The sequence below is a fragment of the Primulina eburnea genome, chromosome 15, assembly GCF_022965805.1.
Source record: "Primulina eburnea isolate SZY01 chromosome 15, ASM2296580v1, whole genome shotgun sequence".
NCBI lineage: Eukaryota > Viridiplantae > Streptophyta > Magnoliopsida > Lamiales > Gesneriaceae > Primulina > Primulina eburnea.
In genome coordinates this window covers 15,969,927-15,983,803 of record NC_133115.1, presented here as the reverse complement: position 1 = coordinate 15,983,803, position 13,877 = coordinate 15,969,927, and positions in this window count along the sequence as shown.

Sequence of the window (13,877 nt, the reverse complement as noted above, 5' to 3'; positions counted from 1 at the left end):
TTTTCTCTCAATTTTTCTTCTTCAAGTGTTGAGGAATAAAAAATACTTCTCTTTGAAAAATGCTCTAATTTTTCTAGTGCAAAATTAGAGTGGCTCTAGCTAAATAAATAAATTAATTTGAAAGTAGACAAAAGTGTTTGTATACTTTGTTAATTTAGTTTATAATTGTGGCGGTTAGTGATTGGATCAAGATATATAATATTGGATCAATTAATTATTGTGATAATTAATTGATGGTGTATGATATGTGATATTATGCATGAAGGATGATCAAAAGCCCAAGCCCAATTTGCTAGGTGTATGCTAGGATATTTTGTGTTGAATGATTGTAATAATTATCAAATTTAAAGTGGGCTTGGTTTATGGCCCGTTCCCACCCCATGAGATGTATCCCTATTTGCCATGGATATTTATTTGTAAATATTAGTATAGTGGATGATCAAGATTGGAAGATGGTGGCCATGATGATTATGAAGATCGAAGACTTGTAAATATTGGAAGCTAATGTAATAGTTGCATTTGCATCCCATGCATTTCCCTAGGATTGGACCTAGGCCCGTGTTTAGCTCACACGGTCCGTTAGTATTGTGGCGATTGATCATCCTTGTTTTGTTTACTATTTATAATATATGCATGATATGTTATAAATAATGAGTATGTGCGTTATTATTATGATAATAACAAAGTTGCATGAATCCGGCAAACATACGATCAAACATGTCGAGCTTTTAAAATAAAAATTAATGATGAGACCTTTCAAAATTAAAAACCCTCATTTTTAATAAGATTCAAAATTAATATCAAGTCTGAAAAGGGGAATTATAAATTTGTTTATAATTTCCTTGTCTTCCATCGACAATGGGTGCATGATGAACGCTATCCGTACTCGGGGCTCGGCTCATATTATTGGGGGAGCTTTGTGTATCGCAAAGCTGTGACATCCATTGACATGGTGATGTGAACTACGTGGAACTCCCATGATTTCGGCTCATATTATTGGGGGAACTCATGGCGACCGTCCATTAAGGTTCAACATCGATGGGTAAGGCTTGACACGTGAAGATGAACGACGTCATATTATTGGGTCCTAATCAAACGTGAGACAAAAGTTTACGTAGAGGGTTGCATTGTGAAGCAATTGGAAACTACCTTTTAGGAATTGTGATTGGCTGATATTATTCGGGATCATGATTCGCTAATTGGACCTTACGTACCTACTGAGGAAAGAAGTTTCCCGTTTTCACTAGAGGGTAGTGAAAGATGTCAAAACAGTGGGAGTAAACATTTATAAAGTTAAAGTCCATACTTTATATCTTACTAAATATTTTAAAATAGTCATTAACATTTATCTGTTTACTTTTCAGTACTATTTGACAATGTCTTCAATTCGCAATCCGCTTTCTGCCATACTCGAAAAACATGTGTTAACCGGACCTAACTACCTCACTTGGCTAAGAAACCTAAAAATCGTCTTGAACTCGGAAAAGATTGCATATACACTGACTGAGTCGCCCCCTGATAAGGCTCCGACTGACTGCACTCCTGAGGAATTGCATACCTACAAGGATTGGTGTGACCATGACTTGAAGGCCAAGTGTTATATGCAGGCTTCTATGAATGATGAGCTGCAGAGGCGTTTTGAGGGTGCAAAGAGTGCTGCTGACATTCATTTGCACCTCAAGGAGCTCTTTGGTGAGCAGACTCGGCCTCTTAGGCATGCTACCGTCAAGGAGCTAATCACTTTGCGCATGCGAGATGGGGCCTCGGTCCATGAGCATGGCCTAAAGTTGATTGGGCTCTTGGACAAGCTTGTTGGCATGGATTTGATGTTGCCTTCGGAGTTGACCACCGACGTGTTGCTGTTATCGCTGCCTAGCTCATTTGATCCTTTTGTGGTGAATTTCAATATGAACAAGATGGAGCCGACCCTTGAGGAGTTGGTGAACATGCTTGTAACTTTTGAGTCCACCATCAAGAAAGAGAAGTCGGTTCTTTATGTGGGTTCTTCATCTGGTACGAAGACCGATCCACGTGGGAAGAGGAAGAAGCGTTCTTTCCAACGTCCCAAGAAGAACGTGCCCTTGAAGAGGCAAGCTCCGAGTCCCGTTGTGGTAGCTACATTAAATAAAGCTAATAAGACTGTTGATATTTGTCATCACTGCAAGAAGCCTGGACATTGGAGGCGTAATTGCAAGGAATATCTTGCCCAGAAGGGTTCTTGAAAGGGTATGTTCTATATTGAAGTAAACATTTCAATTAACTCTACTTCTTGGGTATTGGATACCGGATGTGGCTCACATCTCTGTAATGATTTGCAGGTGATGGGAAGAAGTAGGAGGCTCAGGGAAGGTGAGACCTTCTTGAGGATGGGCAATGGAGCAAGAGTTGCTGCCAAGGCTGTAGGAGATGTTTACTTGCATTTGAACAATGATTTTAAGTTTGTTTTGAGGGATGTTTTGTTTGTACCAGATTTGGTGAAAAACATTATTTCCATTTCTATGTTGGACAAAGATGGATTTTCTTGTTTATTTAGCAAAGGTGTTTGCAACATTTACAAGAACGAATGTTTAATTGGTACCGGAGAACTTGAAAACGATCTCTACACCTTAAAATTAAAAGATATTCCACTTAACAATGTTCAAGATATAACAACAACAAACAAGCGCAAACAAGATACTCTAAATTCGGCACAATTATGGCATGCTCGATTAGGACATATTTCCCTAAGAAGGATGAACAAGCTAGTGGGAGTGGGCATGTTTAATATGTCTGATATTAATTCTCTCACGACTTGTGAATCCTGTCTAAAAGGAAAGATGACCAAAATTCCCTTTAAGGGCCATGTGGAGCGAGCCAAAGGGTTATTGGATTTGATCCATACCGATGTGTGCGGTCCGCTTAGCATCACCACTAAGCATGGACATGCCTACTTCATCACCTTTACCGATGACTTTTCGAGGTATGGGTATGTGTATTTGATGAAATACAAGTCTGAAGCCTTTGAAAGGTTCAAAGAATTCAGAAGTGAAGTAGAAAAGCAATTGGGACGAAGCATCAAGACACTTCGATCGGATCGAGGTGGTGAGTACTTGAGTGCCGAGTTCCAAGAGTATCTTAGGGAGAATGGGATTCTCTCGCAGTGGACTCCGCCCGCTACACCGCAGTTGAATGGTGTTTCGGAGCGTCGTAACCGGACTTTGATGGACATGGTTCGGTCTATGATGGGGTTCACAGAGTTGCCTCCATCCTTTTGGGGATATGCGCTTGAGACAGCGGCACTGTTGTTGAACAATGTCCATTCAAAGGCAGTTGACAAGACTCCATATGAGATATGGATGGGTAAACCACCCAAATATTCTTATCTTAGAATATGGGGGTGCCCTGCTTATGTGAAGCAGGTAGTGGGAGATAAATTGGATAGTCGATCCATTTTATGTTACTTTGTGGGATATCCAAAGAATTCGGTTGGATATTACTTCTATCATCCCCAAGAAACAAAGGTGTTTGTTTCTAGAAATGCAACCTTTTTGGAAAAGGAATTTCTATTGGATAGAAAAGGCGAGATGATAGAACTCGAAGAGGTTCGAGAGACACCCACAGTTGTAGAACCCACACCCGAAGAGCCAAGAGAGGAGATACAAGCTCCTAGAAGATCCGAGAGAGTCTCGAGACCACCTATAAGGTATGGTATGCTTCTTGAAGAGGACCATGATGAGCCTAACCTTGGATGTGATCCAAGGACCTTCAAGGAAGCATTATCCGATGCCGATTCATCCAAGTGGCTTGAAGCAATGGAATCTGAGATGAATTCCATGCATTCGAACCAAGTGTGGAATCTCGTGGATCCACCTGAGGGAATTGTTCCCATAGGGTGTAAATGGATTTACAAGAGGAAACTTGGGGCGGATGGGAAGGTATTGACCTTCAAAGCGCGATTGGTGGCAAAAGGATATACTCAAAGACAAGGAGTTGACTTTGAGGAAACATTTTCTCCAGTTGCAATGTTCAAGTCCATAAGGATTTTGCTAGCCATAGCTGCATGGTATGACTATGAGATATGGCAGATGGATGTTAAGACAGCCTTTCTTAATGGGGATATTAAGGAAGAAATTTACATGTCTCAACCTGAAGGGTTTACATCTGTCGGAAGTGAGCATATGGTATGCAAACTTCGGAGATCAATTTATGGTCTAAAGCAGGCATCTAGGAGTTGGAACCTTAGATTCGATAGTACAATCAAAGAGTTTGATTTTACTAAGAATCCTGAGGAACCCTGTGTGTACAAGAAGGTCAGTGGGAGTGCTGTGACATTCCTGGTGCTGTATGTTGATGACATTCTACTCATTGGGAATGATGTAGGAATGTTGCAATCAACTAAGATATGGTTAGCAAGTAAGTTCTCAATGCAAGACTTGGGTGAAGCATCTTTTGTATTAGGTATACAGATCTATAGAGATAGATCAAAAAGATTGCTTGGTCTCACTCAATCTACATACATTGATACCATCCTGAAGCGGTTCTGGATGGATGAGTCCAAAAGAGGACATCTACCAATGTGTCATGGCGTGTCCCTATCCAAGTCTATGTCTCCCAAGACTGATGCAGAGATAGCGGCGATGACACACATTCCATATGCATCTGCAATTGGTAGAATCATGTATGGGATGATATCTACACGTCCTGACGTGGCTTTCGCACTAAGTGTAGTGAGTAGATATCAATCGAACCCTGGTCTTCCACATTGGAAAGCTGTGAAAGACATCTTCAAGTACTTGAGGAGGACCAATAAATTGTTCTTGGTCTATGGGGGTGGAGAACTAAAATTGGAAGGCTATACCGACTCTAGCTTCCAAAGCGATATTGATGACTCAAAGTCAACCTCTGGATTCATATTCATGCTCAATGGTGCTGCTGTCTCTTGGAAGAGTTCCAAGCAAGACAGTACAGCGGATTCCACCACTGAGGCAGAATACATTGCTGCATCAGCTGCAGCAAAGGAGGCTGTTTGGATAAGGAATTTCGTCCAAGAGTTGGGCGTCATTCCCAATAGGGTTGCTCCTGTCCCGGTGTTTTGTGACAACACGGGAGCCATTGCTCAAGCAAAGGAGCCGAGGTCTCATCAGAAGTCCAAACACGTATTGAGAAAGTACCACATCCTCAGAGAGATTGTGGAAAGAGGAGATGTCATGATTGACAAAGTCGACTCCGCAGATAATGTTGCTGATCCGCTAACTAAGCCTTTACCTAGACCATTGTTCGAGAAGCATCGTGAATCGATGGGTTTGAAGCATATGGGTAGTTGGCTCTAGTGCAAGTGGGAGATTGTTAGAGTAGGTGCCCGTCGAGCAAAGTGTTGGCCGAGTGTTCACAATGAAACTCTATGTATAAACGATCTTTATTTTGATAATATTTGAAATTATTATTTTGGCACTTCTTTATCTGTATACCCATGCTAGTTGCATAGATAAAGTCCTTGAATATACAAATAGTAGAAAGAATATGAGATGCTCATATGATGAGTATCATGAAACTCATATTTGGAATACTGTATATTCTAAACAGTTCCTAGTCGATTCAGCCGCCGCTAAGAAGGATATAGGCCGCTCGAGTTAGAGACTAGTATCTGCAATGTGAGTACCATGTTTCATTGGTAGGAGACATTGTGATGTCCGATCATGCAGATAGGTGCTCCTGGTAGAGTGTACTGAACAACCCTCCATAAAGGACTTTCCAAGTAGTTCTCACTTATCGAGTGGAAAGGTCCTAGTTTATGGTTGTACACCATTAGTCCTTATGACCCAGGACAACATTGAGACTCTATGTGCTAGAATTACACTTTGGCTTGATTACCGACTCTCATAGGGTCATCAGGTGGCAAGGTTGGGTGTTCTGTCGAAACATATAGGAGTCGATGCATTGTAGTCGGGGATTCACCGCTTACCTTCGGGTATGGATATCCTATGTGTTCTCATGTGTATGTAGATTGAAATCTCTGATCAGAGTATGGTGGTAATTATGAAAGGGGTTTCATAGATTACACCATCGATGCAACTACGACATGACACGTAGTATCGATTCATTGACAACTCTCGATAAACCAATGGTTGTCGAATCGGTCGGGATATATGAGTTGAAGGGACCGTACTGTGCGCTAACCATAATTGAATGGTTCTTGCAGGCACTATCATTTGATACCTAGGGAATCATGTAAGCGATGTTGCTAGGCGTTTAACATGGTTGGTTGGGTACTATCAGATTTGAGTTCTGACGTTCTTGTTATCAAGGGGTTGATAAGTAAGAATGGAGCAATTGGGGTATGCTCATATAAGGACATGTTTAGTCCGAATCACATGGAGATGTGAACCCACGACTAGTTGTATCAATGAACCATTGAGGGCCACACAAGTGTTGGCTTTCTAGATCCCGTTGAGAAGTAAAATTAGTTCAATGTGTTGAACGGCTTATAAAGGAGTTTATAAGCGTAAGGAAAATTAGAAGTATGACTTCTATAAAGGAGAAACTAGTTCAATGTGTTGAACGACTTATAAATGAGTTTATAAGTGTAAGGAAAAATAGAAGTATGACTTCTATGAGAGAAATGTAAATTTTAATTTATGGAAGTGTTCCTAAATTAAAAGTTGGCCAAGTGAATAATGTATTTGAAAATTGTGATTTTCATAAACATTATTATGGACTAAATTAAATTAATTCAAGCGTTAAATTAATTAAATACTAGTGGACCTAGTAGAGTCCAAATAATTAAATTAATTCAAGTGTTGAATTAATTAAATCATATTGAGTCTTGTAGAGCTCAATTTAAATTATTTATTTAACTAGTGGGACTTGGGTAAATTCAAGTAAGGTTTAATTAGTCTCAAATATGTTTGAGATAATTAAATTTAGTCCATGGTTTTTAATTTGTTAAAAACCATATAATATATGCATGCATGGGAGGTGAAGGGTTGGAGACAACTTTTGCAACTATCAAGGCTTGGCATGCTACTTTTGTCTCTACTTTTTGCAAGACCAAGACAAGTCTCCCTTCCCCCATTTACCACATGCAATGGCCGAAATATACACACACATTCTCTCCAAGTTTTCTCTCAATTTTTCTTCTTCAAGTGTTGAGGAATAAAAAATACTTCTCTTTGAAAAATGCTCTAATTTTTCTAGTGCAAAATTAGAGTGGCTCTAGCTAAATAAATAAATTAATTTGAAAGTAGACAAAAGTGTTTGTATACTTTGTTAATTTAGTTTATAATTGTGGCGGTTAGTGATTGGATCAAGATATATAATATTGGATCAATTAATTATTGTGATAATTAATTGATGGTGTATGATATGTGATATTATGCATGAAGGATGATCAAAAGCCCAAGCCCAATTTGCTAGGTGTATGCTAGGATATTTTGTGTTGAATGATTGTAATAATTATCAAATTTAAAGTGGGCTTGGTTTATGGCCCGTTCCCACCCCATGAGATGTATCCCTATTTGCCATGGATATTTATTTGTAAATATTAGTATAGTGGATGATCAAGATTGGAAGATGGTGGCCATGATGATTATGAAGATCGAAGACTTGTAAATATTGGAAGCTAATGTAATAGTTGCATTTGCATCCCATGCATTTCCCTAGGATTGGACCTAGGCCCGTGTTTAGCTCACACGGTCCGTTAGTATTGTGGCGATTGATCATCCTTGTTTTGTTTACTATTTATAATATATGCATGATATGTTATAAATAATGAGTATGTGCGTTATTATTATGATAATAACAAAGTTGCATGAATCCGGCAAACATACGATCAAACATGTCGAGCTTTTAAAATAAAAATTAATGATGAGACCTTTCAAAATTAAAAACCCTCATTTTTAATAAGATTCAAAATTAATATCAAGTCTGAAAAGGGGAATTATAAATTTGTTTATAATTTCCTTGTCTTCCATCGACAATGGGTGCATGATGAACGCTACCCGTACTCGGGGCTCGGCTCATATTATTGGGGGAGCTTTGTGTATCGCAAAGCTGTGACATCCATTGACATGGTGATGTGAACTACGTGGAACTCCCATGATTTCGGCTCATATTATTGGGGGAACTCATGGCGACCGTCCATTAAGGTTCAACATCGATGGGTAAGGCTTGACACGTGAAGATGAACGACGTCATATTATTGGGTCCTAATCAAACGTGAGACAAAAGTTTACGTAGAGGGTTGCATTGTGAAGCAATTGGAAACTACCTTTTAGGAATTGTGATTGGCTGATATTATTCGGGATCATGATTCGCTAATTGGACCTTACGTACCTACTGAGGAAAGAAGTTTCCCGTTTTCACTAGAGGGTAGTGAAAGATGTCAAAACAGTGGGAGTAAACATTTATAAAGTTAAAGTCCATACTTTATATCTTACTAAATATTTTAAAATAGTCATTAACATTTATCTGTTTACTTTTCAGTACTATTTGACAATGTCTTCAATTCGCAATCCGCTTTCTGCCATACTCGAAAAACATGTGTTAACCGGACCTAACTACCTCACTTGGCTAAGAAACCTAAAAATCGTCTTGAACTCGGAAAAGATTGCATATACACTGACTGAGTCGCCCCCTGATAAGGCTCCGACTGACTGCACTCCTGAGGAATTGCATACCTACAAGGATTGGTGTGACCATGACTTGAAGGCCAAGTGTTATATGCAGGCTTCTATGAATGATGAGCTGCAGAGGCGTTTTGAGGGTGCAAAGAGTGCTGCTGACATTCATTTGCACCTCAAGGAGCTCTTTGGTGAGCAGACTCGGCCTCTTAGGCATGCTACCGTCAAGGAGCTAATCACTTTGCGCATGCGAGATGGGGCCTCGGTCCATGAGCATGGCCTAAAGTTGATTGGGCTCTTGGACAAGCTTGTTGGCATGGATTTGATGTTGCCTTCGGAGTTGACCACCGACGTGTTGCTGTTATCGCTGCCTAGCTCATTTGATCCTTTTGTGGTGAATTTCAATATGAACAAGATGGAGCCGACCCTTGAGGAGTTGGTGAACATGCTTGTAACTTTTGAGTCCACCATCAAGAAAGAGAAGTCGGTTCTTTATGTGGGTTCTTCATCTGGTACGAAGACCGATCCACGTGGGAAGAGGAAGAAGCGTTCTTTCCAACGTCCCAAGAAGAACGTGCCCTTGAAGAGGCAAGCTCCGAGTCCCGTTGTGGTAGCTACATTAAATAAAGCTAATAAGACTGTTGATATTTGTCATCACTGCAAGAAGCCTGGACATTGGAGGCGTAATTGCAAGGAATATCTTGCCCAGAAGGGTTCTTGAAAGGGTATGTTCTATATTGAAGTAAACATTTCAATTAACTCTACTTCTTGGGTATTGGATACCGGATGTGGCTCACATCTCTGTAATGATTTGCAGGTGATGGGAAGAAGTAGGAGGCTCAGGGAAGGTGAGACCTTCTTGAGGATGGGCAATGGAGCAAGAGTTGCTGCCAAGGCTGTAGGAGATGTTTACTTGCATTTGAACAATGATTTTAAGTTTGTTTTGAGGGATGTTTTGTTTGTACCAGATTTGGTGAAAAACATTATTTCCATTTCTATGTTGGACAAAGATGGATTTTCTTGTTTATTTAGCAAAGGTGTTTGCAACATTTACAAGAACGAATGTTTAATTGGTACCGGAGAACTTGAAAACGATCTCTACACCTTAAAATTAAAAGATATTCCACTTAACAATGTTCAAGATATAACAACAACAAACAAGCGCAAACAAGATACTCTAAATTCGGCACAATTATGGCATGCTCGATTAGGACATATTTCCCTAAGAAGGATGAACAAGCTAGTGGGAGTGGGCATGTTTAATATGTCTGATATTAATTCTCTCACGACTTGTGAATCCTGTCTAAAAGGAAAGATGACCAAAATTCCCTTTAAGGGCCATGTGGAGCGAGCCAAAGGGTTATTGGATTTGATCCATACCGATGTGTGCGGTCCGCTTAGCATCACCACTAAGCATGGACATGCCTACTTCATCACCTTTACCGATGACTTTTCGAGGTATGGGTATGTGTATTTGATGAAATACAAGTCTGAAGCCTTTGAAAGGTTCAAAGAATTCAGAAGTGAAGTAGAAAAGCAATTGGGACGAAGCATCAAGACACTTCGATCGGATCGAGGTGGTGAGTACTTGAGTGCCGAGTTCCAAGAGTATCTTAGGGAGAATGGGATTCTCTCGCAGTGGACTCCGCCCGCTACACCGCAGTTGAATGGTGTTTCGGAGCGTCGTAACCGGACTTTGATGGACATGGTTCGGTCTATGATGGGGTTCACAGAGTTGCCTCCATCCTTTTGGGGATATGCGCTTGAGACAGCGGCACTGTTGTTGAACAATGTCCATTCAAAGGCAGTTGACAAGACTCCATATGAGATATGGATGGGTAAACCACCCAAATATTCTTATCTTAGAATATGGGGGTGCCCTGCTTATGTGAAGCAGGTAGTGGGAGATAAATTGGATAGTCGATCCATTTTATGTTACTTTGTGGGATATCCAAAGAATTCGGTTGGATATTACTTCTATCATCCCCAAGAAACAAAGGTGTTTGTTTCTAGAAATGCAACCTTTTTGGAAAAGGAATTTCTATTGGATAGAAAAGGCGAGATGATAGAACTCGAAGAGGTTCGAGAGACACCCACAGTTGTAGAACCCACACCCGAAGAGCCAAGAGAGGAGATACAAGCTCCTAGAAGATCCGAGAGAGTCTCGAGACCACCTATAAGGTATGGTATGCTTCTTGAAGAGGACCATGATGAGCCTAACCTTGGATGTGATCCAAGGACCTTCAAGGAAGCATTATCCGATGCCGATTCATCCAAGTGGCTTGAAGCAATGGAATCTGAGATGAATTCCATGCATTCGAACCAAGTGTGGAATCTCGTGGATCCACCTGAGGGAATTGTTCCCATAGGGTGTAAATGGATTTACAAGAGGAAACTTGGGGCGGATGGGAAGGTATTGACCTTCAAAGCGCGATTGGTGGCAAAAGGATATACTCAAAGACAAGGAGTTGACTTTGAGGAAACATTTTCTCCAGTTGCAATGTTCAAGTCCATAAGGATTTTGCTAGCCATAGCTGCATGGTATGACTATGAGATATGGCAGATGGATGTTAAGACAGCCTTTCTTAATGGGGATATTAAGGAAGAAATTTACATGTCTCAACCTGAAGGGTTTACATCTGTCGGAAGTGAGCATATGGTATGCAAACTTCGGAGATCAATTTATGGTCTAAAGCAGGCATCTAGGAGTTGGAACCTTAGATTCGATAGTACAATCAAAGAGTTTGATTTTACTAAGAATCCTGAGGAACCCTGTGTGTACAAGAAGGTCAGTGGGAGTGCTGTGACATTCCTGGTGCTGTATGTTGATGACATTCTACTCATTGGGAATGATGTAGGAATGTTGCAATCAACTAAGATATGGTTAGCAAGTAAGTTCTCAATGCAAGACTTGGGTGAAGCATCTTTTGTATTAGGTATACAGATCTATAGAGATAGATCAAAAAGATTGCTTGGTCTCACTCAATCTACATACATTGATACCATCCTGAAGCGGTTCTGGATGGATGAGTCCAAAAGAGGACATCTACCAATGTGTCATGGCGTGTCCCTATCCAAGTCTATGTCTCCCAAGACTGATGCAGAGATAGCGGCGATGACACACATTCCATATGCATCTGCAATTGGTAGAATCATGTATGGGATGATATCTACACGTCCTGACGTGGCTTTCGCACTAAGTGTAGTGAGTAGATATCAATCGAACCCTGGTCTTCCACATTGGAAAGCTGTGAAAGACATCTTCAAGTACTTGAGGAGGACCAATAAATTGTTCTTGGTCTATGGGGGTGGAGAACTAAAATTGGAAGGCTATACCGACTCTAGCTTCCAAAGCGATATTGATGACTCAAAGTCAACCTCTGGATTCATATTCATGCTCAATGGTGCTGCTGTCTCTTGGAAGAGTTCCAAGCAAGACAGTACAGCGGATTCCACCACTGAGGCAGAATACATTGCTGCATCAGCTGCAGCAAAGGAGGCTGTTTGGATAAGGAATTTCGTCCAAGAGTTGGGCGTCATTCCCAATAGGGTTGCTCCTGTCCCGGTGTTTTGTGACAACACGGGAGCCATTGCTCAAGCAAAGGAGCCGAGGTCTCATCAGAAGTCCAAACACGTATTGAGAAAGTACCACATCCTCAGAGAGATTGTGGAAAGAGGAGATGTCATGATTGACAAAGTCGACTCCGCAGATAATGTTGCTGATCCGCTAACTAAGCCTTTACCTAGACCATTGTTCGAGAAGCATCGTGAATCGATGGGTTTGAAGCATATGGGTAGTTGGCTCTAGTGCAAGTGGGAGATTGTTAGAGTAGGTGCCCGTCGAGCAAAGTGTTGGCCGAGTGTTCACAATGAAACTCTATGTATAAACGATCTTTATTTTGATAATATTTGAAATTATTATTTTGGCACTTCTTTATCTGTATACCCATGCTAGTTGCATAGATAAAGTCCTTGAATATACAAATAGTAGAAAGAATATGAGATGCTCATATGATGAGTATCATGAAACTCATATTTGGAATACTGTATATTCTAAACAGTTCCTAGTCGATTCAGCCGCCGCTAAGAAGGATATAGGCCGCTCGAGTTAGAGACTAGTATCTGCAATGTGAGTACCATGTTTCATTGGTAGGAGACATTGTGATGTCCGATCATGCAGATAGGTGCTCCTGGTAGAGTGTACTGAACAACCCTCCATAAAGGACTTTCCAAGTAGTTCTCACTTATCGAGTGGAAAGGTCCTAGTTTATGGTTGTACACCATTAGTCCTTATGACCCAGGACAACATTGAGACTCTATGTGCTAGAATTACACTTTGGCTTGATTACCGACTCTCATAGGGTCATCAGGTGGCAAGGTTGGGTGTTCTGTCGAAACATATAGGAGTCGATGCATTGTAGTCGGGGATTCACCGCTTACCTTCGGGTATGGATATCCTATGTGTTCTCATGTGTATGTAGATTGAAATCTCTGATTAGAGTATGGTGGTAATTATGAAAGGGGTTTCATAGATTACACCATCGATGCAACTACCACATGACACATAGTATCGATTCATTGACAACTCTCGATAAACCAATGGTTGTCGAATCGGTCGGGATATATGAGTTGAAGGGACCGTACTGTACGCTAACCATAATTGAATGGTTCTTGCAGGCACTATCATTTGATACCTAGGGAATCATGTAAGCGATGTTGCTAGGCGTTTAACATGGTTGGTTGGGTACTATCAGACTTGAGTTCTGACGTTCTTGTTATCAAGGGGTTGATAAGTAAGAATGGAGCAATTGGGGTATGCTCATATAAGGACATGTTTAGTCCGAATCACATGGAGATGTGAACCCACGGCTAGTTGTATCAATGAACCATTGAGGGCCACACAAGTGCTGGCTTTCTAGATCCCGTTGAGAAGTAAAATTAGTTCAATGTGTTGAACGGATTATAAAGGAGTTTATAAGCGTAAGGAAAATTAGAAGTATGACTTCTATAAAGGAGAAACTAGTTCAATGTGTTGAACGACTTATAAATGAGTTTATAAGTGTAAGGAAAAATAGAAGTATGACTTCTATGAGAGAAATGTAAATTTTAATTTATGGAAGTGTTCCTAAATTAAAAGTTGGCCAAGTGAATAATGTATTTGAAAATTGTGATTTTCATAAACATTATTATGGACTAAATTAAATTAATTCAAGCGTTGAATTAATTAAATACTAGTGGACCTAGTAGAGTCCAAATAATTAAATTAATTCAAGTGTTGAA